The sequence below is a fragment of the Lissotriton helveticus genome, chromosome 11 (genome assembly GCF_964261635.1).
Source record: "Lissotriton helveticus chromosome 11, aLisHel1.1, whole genome shotgun sequence".
Taxonomy (NCBI): Eukaryota; Metazoa; Chordata; class Amphibia; order Caudata; family Salamandridae; genus Lissotriton; species Lissotriton helveticus.
In genome coordinates this window covers 451,274,096-451,284,095 of record NC_136072.1, presented here as the reverse complement: position 1 = coordinate 451,284,095, position 10,000 = coordinate 451,274,096, and positions in this window count along the sequence as shown.

Here is a 10,000-nt window from a genome sequence, read left to right as displayed (position 1 = left end):
GCCCCGGCGGGCGGGCCCGGGTGCTGCCTGGCCCCGTCTCAGCATGGCCAGACCTCGCGGGGGCCTGCCTGAGCAAACTCGGAGGAAAAGGCCCATCGGCAAGGGGGCTAAGCAGCAGGTGCGTACCCAGGCCCCTGGGGGCCCCGGCGGGAGGGCCCGGGTCCTGCCTTCCCCTGATTCAGAATCGCCAGACCACACGGAGGTCTGACTGACCCTCTCCCTAGTAATCCGGAGGAAAATTACCCCCCTTTCTTGTAATCCGTGCACTAGAGGTGACAGAGGGGACCCAAGGCGCGAAAGTACCCGACCTCCTGGAGCCCTCGCTGGGATCCGGGAGGCAAATGGCACCTCATCGGGACTTCCAGGGAAGTTCGGCCATCTGGTCGCCCCCATTGGAAAGCATTGCGGGCGACCAGATGGCCGAGGCGATCCGGGAGACCAGATGGCCGAGGGGATCCTGGAGACCAGATGGCCGAGGGGATCCGGGAGACCAGATGGCCGAGGGGATCCGGGCGACCAGATGGCCGGGCACGAAAGGGACGCCATCCGGTCGCCCCGTGCCCCCACGAAGGAGGGAGCGGGTGCCCGGGGCATGGCGGGCCGGAGGCCCGGGGCCCCAGCCGGGCCACAGCCATGGAGGCTGCCAGGGGCCGGCGGGCCCTCCGACCCGGGGCCCGCTTACACCTTGACAAGCAGGGGAGGCCTGCAAGGGACCGACGGACCCCTGTCCTGGGCCCTGGGTGGAGCGGCAGCCCGGGGGACCGGGCCCAGGGCCGGAGCGCCCGACCCGGGGCCCCGACCGGGCCCCTGGACCCAGCCGGGGCTCCCAGGCCCGGAGGCACAGGGGAAGCCTCCCCGGGCCCGCCGGACCCCGTCCCGGGCACCCTGCCCCGCGGCAGGACCCAGGACGGAGCCCGGGGTGGGGAGGCCACCCTCCCCGGGGCCCTCAGGGGCCCCGGATGGAGCTCCTGAACACAGACAAGCAAGGGGAGGCTCCCCGGGCACATCGGAACCCCTTTCCGGGCCCTTGGCAGTGCGGCAGGCTGGGAGACAGGGCCCAGGGCCTGAGCACCCGACCCGGGGCCCGCCCGGGCCCCTGGACCCAGCCGGGGCTCCCAAGCCCGGAGGCGCATGGGACGCCTCCCCGGTCCCTCCGGACCCCGTCCCGGGCACCCTGCCACGCAGCAGGACCAAGGACAGAGCCCGGGGTGGGGAGGCCGCCCTCCCCGGGCCCTCAGGGGCCCTAGCCACTGCTCCTGAACCCAGCCAAGCAAGGGGAGGCTCCCCGGGCACACCGGAACCCCTTCCCGGGCCCTTGGCAGTGCGGCAGGCTGGGAGACAGGGCCCAGGGCCGGAGAAACCAACCCGGGGCCCGGCCGGGCCCCTGGACGCAGCCGGGGCTCCCAAGCCCGGAGGTGCATGGGACGCCTCCCCGGTCCCTCCGGACCCCGTCCCGGGCACCCTGCCACGCAGCAGGACCAAGGACAGAGACCGGGGTGGGGAGGCCGCCCTCCCCGGGCCCTCAGGGGCCCTAGCCACTGCTCCTGAACCCAGCCAAGCAAGGGGAGGCTCCCCGGGCACATCGGAACCCCTTCCCGGGCCCTTGGCAGTGCGGCACGCTGGGAGACAGGGCCCAGGGCCGGAGAAACCGACCCGGGGCCCGGCCGGGCCCCTGGACGCAGCCGGGGCTCCCAAGCCCGGAGGTGCATGGGACGCCTCCCCGGTCCCTCCGGACCCCGTCCCGGGCACCCTGCCACGCAGCAGGACCAAGGACAGAGCCCGGGGTGGGGAGGCCACCCTCCCCGGGCCCTCAGGGGCCCTAGCCACTGCTCCTGAACCCCGCCAAGCAAGGGGAGGCTCCCCGGGCACACCGGAACCCCTTCCCGGGCCCTTGGCAGTGCGGCAGGCTGGGTGACAGGGCCCAGGGCCGGAGAAACCGACCCGGGGCCCGGCCGGGCCCCTGGACGCAGCCGGGGCTCCCAAGCCCGGAGGTGCATGGGACGCCTCCCCGGTCCCTCCGGACCCCGTCCCGGGCACCCTGCCACGCAGCAGGACCAAGGACAGAGCCCGGGGTGGGGAGGCCGCCCTCCCCGGGCCCTCAGGGGCCCTAGCCACTGCTCCTGAACCCAGCCAAGCAAGGGGAGGCTCCCCGGGCACATCGGAACCCCTTCCCGGGCCCTTGGCAGTGCGGCAGGCTGGGAGACAGGGCCCAGGGCCGGAGAAACCGACCCGGGGCCCGGCCGGGCCCCTGGACGCAGCCGGGGCTCCCAAGCCCGGAGGTGCATGGGACGCCTCCCCGGTCCCTCCGGACCCCGTCCCGGGCACCCTGCCACGCAGCAGGACCAAGGACAGAGCCCGGGGTGGGGAGGCCGCCCTCCCCGGGCCCTCAGGGGCCCTAGCCACTGCTCCTGAACCCAGCCAAGCAAGGGGAGGCTCCCCGGGCACACCGGAACCCCTTTCCGGGCCCTTGGCAGTGCGGCAGGCTGGGAGACAGGGCCCAGGGCCGTGGCACCCGACCCGGGGCCCGGCCGGGCCCCTGGACCCAGCCTGGGCTCCCAAGCCCGGAGGCGCAGGGGAAGCCTCCCCGGGCCCTCCAGGACCCCGTCCCGGGCACCCTGCCACGCAGCAGGACCAAGGACAGCGCCCGGGATGGGGAGGCCGCCCTCCCCTGGACCTCAGGCTTTCCATGTCAGCCCGGCAATCTGGTCGCCCCATTGGAAAGCATTGCGCGCTACTATTGCAAACACATTATCTACCGGACTTGCTCTAGATGGCGCTCCAACATAAGGAATGTACCAACACCTTCCCTACTGGAATCGTGACGAGCAGGAGCCGTCATTAGCACTGAAGGGGCTAGTATATCAACACTTTCCCTCCTGTTGCGCAGGTTGGAGTTTGAAAAATAGATTGTATTATGCCTTTAGTTTGTGTGTCCTCTAGATCAAGTTGATCTACTGACTTGCGATGCCAAGGCATCTCGCTGTAAAGGAATGCGATGTCACAGCATGCATTTGTGCATTCGAATAGATGGCCGCCTATAACCCCTTCGCTGCGGCGGGTTTTCAAATGGGTTTGGGCATGGAGCTGCCCGGGACCCGTGGAGCCCGTCCTGGGCACTCTGACCTGCTGTTGGCCCGGGGGGGAGGACTGCCCGGGACCCGTGGAGCCCGTCCTGGGCACTCTGACAAGCTGTTGGCCCGGGGAAGGGAGCCCCAGACGACCGGGACCCGTGGAGCCCGTCCTGGGCACTCCTGTATGCCGTTGGCCCGGGGAAGGGAGCCCCGGACGTCCGGGTCCCGTGGAACTCGTCCTGGGCACTCTGACATGCCGCTGGCCCGGGGAAGGGTGCCCCGGACGCCCGGGGCCCGTAGCCCGTCCTGGGCACTCGGACAAGCCGTTGGCCCGGGGAAGGGAGCCCTGGACGCCCGGGACCCGTGGAGCCCGTCCTGGGCACTCTGGAATGCTTTGGCCCGGGGAAGGGAGCCCCGTGGAACTGGTCCTGGGCACTTTTACATGCCGTCGGCCTGGAGGTGGGTGCCCTGGACGCCCGGGGGAGGCCTGCCCGGGACCCGTGGAGCCCTTCCCGGGTACTTTGCCAATGCCGTTGGCCTCATAGAGATGGTTGCCCCGGACGCGTCCGGGGGAGGCCTGCGCGGGACCCATGGAGCCCGTCCTGGGCATTGAGCCATGCCGTTGGCCTGCAGATGGGAGCCCCGGACGCCCGGGGGAGGACTGCCCGGTACCCGTGGATCCCGTCCTGGGCTCTTTGACATGCCGTCGGCCTGGAGGTGGGTGCCCCGGACGCCCGGGGGAAGCTGCCCGGGACCCATGGATCCCGTCCTGGGCTCTTTGACATGCCGTCGGCCTGGAGGTGGGAGCCCGGGAGCGGGCTGCCCGGGACCCATGGAGCCCGTCCTGGACACTTTGACATGCCGTCGGCCTGGAGGAGGGTGCCCGGGACGCCCGTGGGAAGCCTGGTCGGGACCCGTGGAGCCCTTCCCGGGTACTTTGCCAATGCCGTTGGCCTCCTGGAGATGTGTGCCCCGAACGCCCGGGGGGAGGGCTGCCCGGGGCCCGTGGAGCCCGCCCTGGGCACTTTGACATGCCTTCGTCCTGGAGGTGGGAGCCCCGGACGCCCGGGGGAGGGCTGCCTGGGACCCATGGAGCCCTTCCCGGTTACTCTGCCATCCCGTTGGCCTCCTGGAGATGGGTGCCCCGGACGCCCGGGGGAGGTCTGTCCGGGGCCCATGGAGCCCGTCCTGGGCAGTGTGACATGCCGTCGGCCTGGAGGTGGGAGCCCCGGACGCCCGGGGGAGGGCTGCCCGGGACCCATGGAGCCCTTCCCGGTTACTCTGCCATCCCGTTGGCCTCCTGGAGATGGGTGCCCCGGACGCCCGGGGGAGGTCTGTCCGGGGCCCATGGAGCCCGTCCTGGGCAGTGTGACATGCCGTTGGCCTGGAGGTGGGAGCCCCGGACGCCCGGGGGAAGGCTGCCCGGGACCCGTGGAGCCCTTCCCGGTTACTCTGCCATCCCGTTGGCCTCCTGGAGATGGGTGCCCCGGACGCCCGGGGGAGGTCTGTCCGGGGCCCATGGAGCCCGTCCTGGGCAGTGTGACATGCCGTCGGCCTGGAGGTGGGAGCCCCATACGCCCGGGGGAAGGCTGCCCGGGACCCGTGGAGCCCTTCCCGGTTACTCTGCCATCCCGTTGGCCTCCTGGAGATGGGTGCCCCGGAAAGCCCGGGGGAGGTCTGTCCGGGGCCCATGGAGCCCGTCCTGGGCAGTGTGACATGCCGTCGGCCTGGAGGTGGGAGCCCCGGACGCCCGGGGGAAGGCTGCCCGGGACCCGTGGAGCCCTTCCCGGGTACTCTGCCATCCCGTTGGCCTCCTGGAGATGGGTGCCCCGGACGCCCGGGGGAGGTCTGTCCGGGGCCCATGGAGCCCGTCCTGGGCAGTGTGACATGCCGTCGGCCTGGAGGTGGGAGCCCCGGACGCCCGGGGGAGGGCTGCCCGGGACCCATGGAGCCCTTCCCGGTTACTCTGCCATCCCGTTGGCCTCCTGGAGATGGGTGCCCCGGACGCCCGGGGGAGGTCTGTCCGGGGCCCATGGAGCCCGTCCTGGGCAGTGTGACATGCCGTCGGCCTGGAGGTGGGAGCCCCGGACGCCCGGGGGAAGGCTGCCCGGGACCCGTGGAGCCCTTCCCGGTTACTCTGCCATCCCGTTGGCCTCCTGGAGATGGGTGCCCCGGAAAGCCCGGGGGAGGTCTGTCCGGGGCCCATGGAGCCCGTCCTGGGCAGTGTGACATGCCGTCGGCCTGGAGGTGGGAGCCCCATACGCCCGGGGGAAGGCTGCCCGGGACCCGTGGAGCCCTTCCCGGTTACTCTGCCATCCCGTTGGCCTCCTGGAGATGGGTGCCCCGGAAAGCCCGGGGGAGGTCTGTCCGGGGCCCATGGAGCCCGTCCTGGGCAGTGTGACATGCCGTCGGCCTGGAGGTGGGAGCCCCGGACGCCCGGGGGAAGGCTGCCCGGGACCCGTGGAGCCCTTCCCGGGTACTTTGCCATCCCGTTGGCCTCCTGGAGATGGGTGCCCCGGACGCCCGGGGGGAGGTCTGTCCGGGGCCCATGGAGCCCGTCCTGGGCAGTGTGACATGCCGTCGGCCTGGAGGTGGGAGCCCCGGACGCCCGGGGGAAGGCTGCCCGGGACCCGTGGAGCCCTTCCCGGGTACTTTGCCATCCCATTGGCCTCCTGGAGATGGGTGCCCCGGACGCCCAGGGGCGGTCTGTCCGGGACACGTGGAGCCCGTCCTGGGCATTGAGCCATGCCGTTGGCCCGGAGAATGGAGCCCCCAGACGCCCGGGGGAGGTGTTGCCCAGGCATATCTCATCTGGTCCCCCCGGGCAGAGAACCACCAGCCCTGGAGAGGTGTCCGGGCGTACCCTGCCCCTAGTAATCCGGAGGGAAATTACCCCCCTTTCTTGCAATCCGTGCACGCGAGGTGACAGAGGGGACCCAAGGCGTAAAAGAACCCGACCTCATGGAGCCCTAGCTGGGATCCGGGAGGCGAATGGCACCTCATCGGGACTTCCAGGGAAGCCCAGCCATCTGGTCGCCCCATTGGAAAGCATCGCGGGCGACCAGATGGCCGGGATCGAAAGGACTCCCAGCTCCCCATCCATCCCAAGCCTTCGCGGTAGGTTTCCTGACTTCCTGCCCACGCAAGGCAGGGCTCTTGGACCCCGGCTGGGCCTCAGGCGCAGGTTGGACCACCGGAGCTCTAGGGCCCGGACGACCTGGGGGGAGGAATGCCCGGGACCCGTGGAGCCCGTCCTGGGTACTTTGACATGCCGTCGGCCTGGAGGTGGGTGCCCCGGACGCCCGGGGGAAGCTGCCCGGGACCCATGGAGCCCGTCCTGGGTACTTTGACATTCCGTCGGCCTGGAGGTGGGAGCCCCGGATGCCCGGGGAGAGGTCTGCCCGGGACCCATGGAGCCCGTCCTGGGTACTTTGCCTATGCCGTTGGCCTCATGGAGACGGGTGTCCCAGACGCCCGGGGGAGGACTGTCCCAGACTCATGGAGCCCGTCCTGGGCACTTTGACATGCCGTCTGCCTGGAGGTGGGAGCCCCGGACGCCCGGGGGAGGGCTGCCCGGGACCCATGGAGCCCGAACCGGGCACGCTGCCATGCCGTCAGCCTGGATGGAGCCCCGGACGTCCGGGGTACGAGTGACCGGGACGCATGGAGCCCGTCCTGGGCACTTTTCCGTGCCTTCGGCCTGGAGCCCCCAGACACCCAGGGGAGGGCCACCGTGAAAACCATGGAGCCCGACCCGGGCACTCTGCCATACCGTCAGCCTAGATGGAGCCCCGGACGCCCAGGGGACGAATGCCCGGGACGCATGGAGCCCGTCCTGGGCACTTTTCCATGCATTCGGCCTGGAGCCCCCAGACACCCAGGGGAGGACATCCCTGGAAACCATGGATCACGACCTGGGCACTCTGCCATGCCGTCAGCCTGGATGGAGCCCCGGACGCGCGGGGGATGAATGCCCGGGACGCATGGAGCCTGTCCTGGGCACTTTTCCATGCCGTCAGCCTGGATGGAGCCCCGGACGCCCGGGTGACGACTGCCCAGGAGCCATGGAGCCCGTCCTGGGCAATTTGACATGCGGTTGGCCTGGAGGAAGGAAGCCCCGGGTGGCCTAGGGAGGTGTTGCCCAGGCATAGCCCATCTGGTCCCCATGGCAGAGAACCGCCAGCCTCGGAGGGGTGTCCGGGCGTACCCTTCTCCCTAGCAATCCGGAGGAAAATTACCCCCTTTTCTTGTAATCTGTGCACGCGAGGTGACAGAGGGGACCCAAGGCGCGAATGTACCCGACCTCCTGGAGCCCTCGCTGGGATCCGGGCGGCGAATGGCACCTCATCGGGACTTCCAGGGAAGTTCGGCCATCTGGTCGCCCTTATAGGAAAGCGTTGCGGGCGACCAGATGCCCGAGGGGATCCGGGCGACCAGATGGCCGAGGGAATCTGGGCGATCAGATGGCTGGACACGGAAGTGAAGCCGCCTGGACTCTCCCGACCCTGTCCCTGTCCCCGTCCCCGTCCCGGGACGAATGCCCGGGACGCATGGAGCCCGTCCTGGGCACTTTTCCATGCCTTCGGCCTGGAGCCCCCAGACACCCAGGGGAGGACCACCGTGAAAACCATGGAGCCCGACCCGGGCACTCTGCTATACCGTCAGCCTGGATTGAGCCCCGGACGCCCGGGGGACGAATGCCCGGGACGCATGGAGCCCGTCCTGGGCACTTTTCCATGCCTTCGGCCTGGAGCCCCCAGACACCCAGGGGAGGACCACCGTGAAAACCATGGAGCCCGACCCGGGCACTCTGCCATACCGTCAGCTTGGATGGAGCCCCGGACGCCCGGGGGACGAATGCCCGGGACGCATGGAGCCCGTCCTGGGCACTTTTCCATGCCGCCGGGGTGGATGGAGCCCCGGGCGCCCAGGGGACGACTGCCCAAGAGCCATGGAGCCCGTCCTGGGCAATTTGACATGCCGTCGGCCTGGCGGAAGGAAGCCACGGGTGGCCTAGGGAGGTGTTACCCAGGCATAGCCTATCTGGTCCCCATGGCAGAGAACCACCAGCCTTGGAGGGGCGTCCGGGCGTACCCTGTCCCTAGTAATCCGGAGGGAAAATACCCTCCTTTCTTGTAAACTCTGCACGCGAGGTGACAGAGGGGACCCAAAGCGTGAAAGTACCCGACCTCCTGGAGCCCTCGCTGGGATCTGGGAGGCAAATGGCACCTCATCGGGACTTCCAGGGAAGTTCGGCCATCTGGTCGTCGCATTTGTGGAGCCCTGGGAGAGAACTGGGGCTCGGCAGGGCCAGGGTGCCAGCAGGTCCCAGTCTGCCAGGTCACCAGGTCTGGGGATATGCTGCCCATGCGCTGCCGGGGCCCGGGCATGACCTCCGGTGGGCCCTCAGGTGCGTCAGTCCGGCACGGGGAGGCTCTGAACCTGCTTGGCTGGGGCCAGGGCTCCACAAATCCACTCGCCCGCTCGACCGGGGCCTAAACGGCATCCGGCTCATGGCGGGCTTGGGGCTTAGCTTCCAAACCCTACCCCCAGGCCAGGGAGAGCCTCTGCAGGCCCCGATGGTCCCCAGCGCCCGGAACCTCGGCTGGCTTGCAGGACGGGGGCTCCAGCACCCCGGGACCTGCCGGACAGAGTTCAAGCCCCAGGCACGGTCCCATGTTCCGAACCCTAGCCAGGCCGGGGAATGCCTCCCCAGGCCCAGAGGGATCCTAGCGCCCAGACCCTCGACTGCCTTGCAGGACAGGGGGCTCCAGCACCCTCGGGGCCTGCCAGATGGAGTTCATGCCCCGGGCCAGGTCCCAGCTTCCAAACCCTAGCCAGGCTGGGGAGAGCCTCCCCGGGCCCCGGTGGAGCCCCGTCCCCAGCGCCCGGACCCTCTGGTGGCCTGTGGGACGGGGGGCTTGCGCACCCCAGGGCCGGCCGGCCGGAGCACAAGCCCCAGGCCCGGTCCCACCTTCCGAACCCTAGCCAGGCTGGGGAGAGCCTCCCCTGGAACCGGTGGAGCACCGCCCCCAGCGCCCGGACCTTCTGATGGCCTGCGGGACGGGGGGCTCGCGCAACCCGGGGCTGGCCGGCTGGAGCTCAAGCCCCGGGCCCGGTCCCACCTTCCGAACCCTAGCCAGGCTGGGGAGAGAGAGCCTCCACGGGCACTGGTGGAGCCCCGTCCCCAGCACCCGGACCCTCTGGTGGCCTGCGGGACGGGGGGCTCGCGCAACCCGGGGCTGGCCGGCTGGAGCTCAAGCCCCGGGCCCGGTCCCACCTTCCGAACCCTAGCCAGGCTGGGGAGAGCCTCCACGGGCACTGGTGGAGCCCCGTCCCCAGCACCCGGACCCTCTGGTGGCCTGCGGGACGGGGGGGCTCGCGCACCCCGGGGCTGGCCGGCCGGAGCTCAAGCCCTGGGCCCGGTCCCACCTTCCGAACCCTAGCCAGGCTGGGGAGAGCCTCCCCGGGCCCCGGTGGAGCCCTGACCCCAGCGCCCTGACCCTCTGATGGCCTGCGAGACGGGGGGCTCGCGCACCCCAGGGCTGGCCGGCCGCAGCTCAAGCCCCGGGCCCGGTCCCACCTTCCGAACCCTAGCCAGGCTGGGGAGAGCCTCCACGGGCACTGGTGGAGCCCCGTCCCCAGCACCCGGACCCTCTGGTGGCCTGCGGGACGGGGGGCTCGCGCACCCCGGGGCTGGCCGGCCGGAGCTCAAGCCCTGGGCCCGGTCCCACCTTCCGAACCCTAGCCAGGCTGGGGAGAGCCTCCCCGGGCCCCGGTGGAGCCCTGACCCCAGCGCCCTGACCCTCTGATGGCCTGCGAGACGGGGGGCTCGCGCACCCCAGGGCTGGCCGGCCGCAGCTCAAGCCCCGGGCCCGGTCCCACCTTCCGAACCCTAGCCAGGCTGGGGAGAGCCTCCCCGGGCCCCG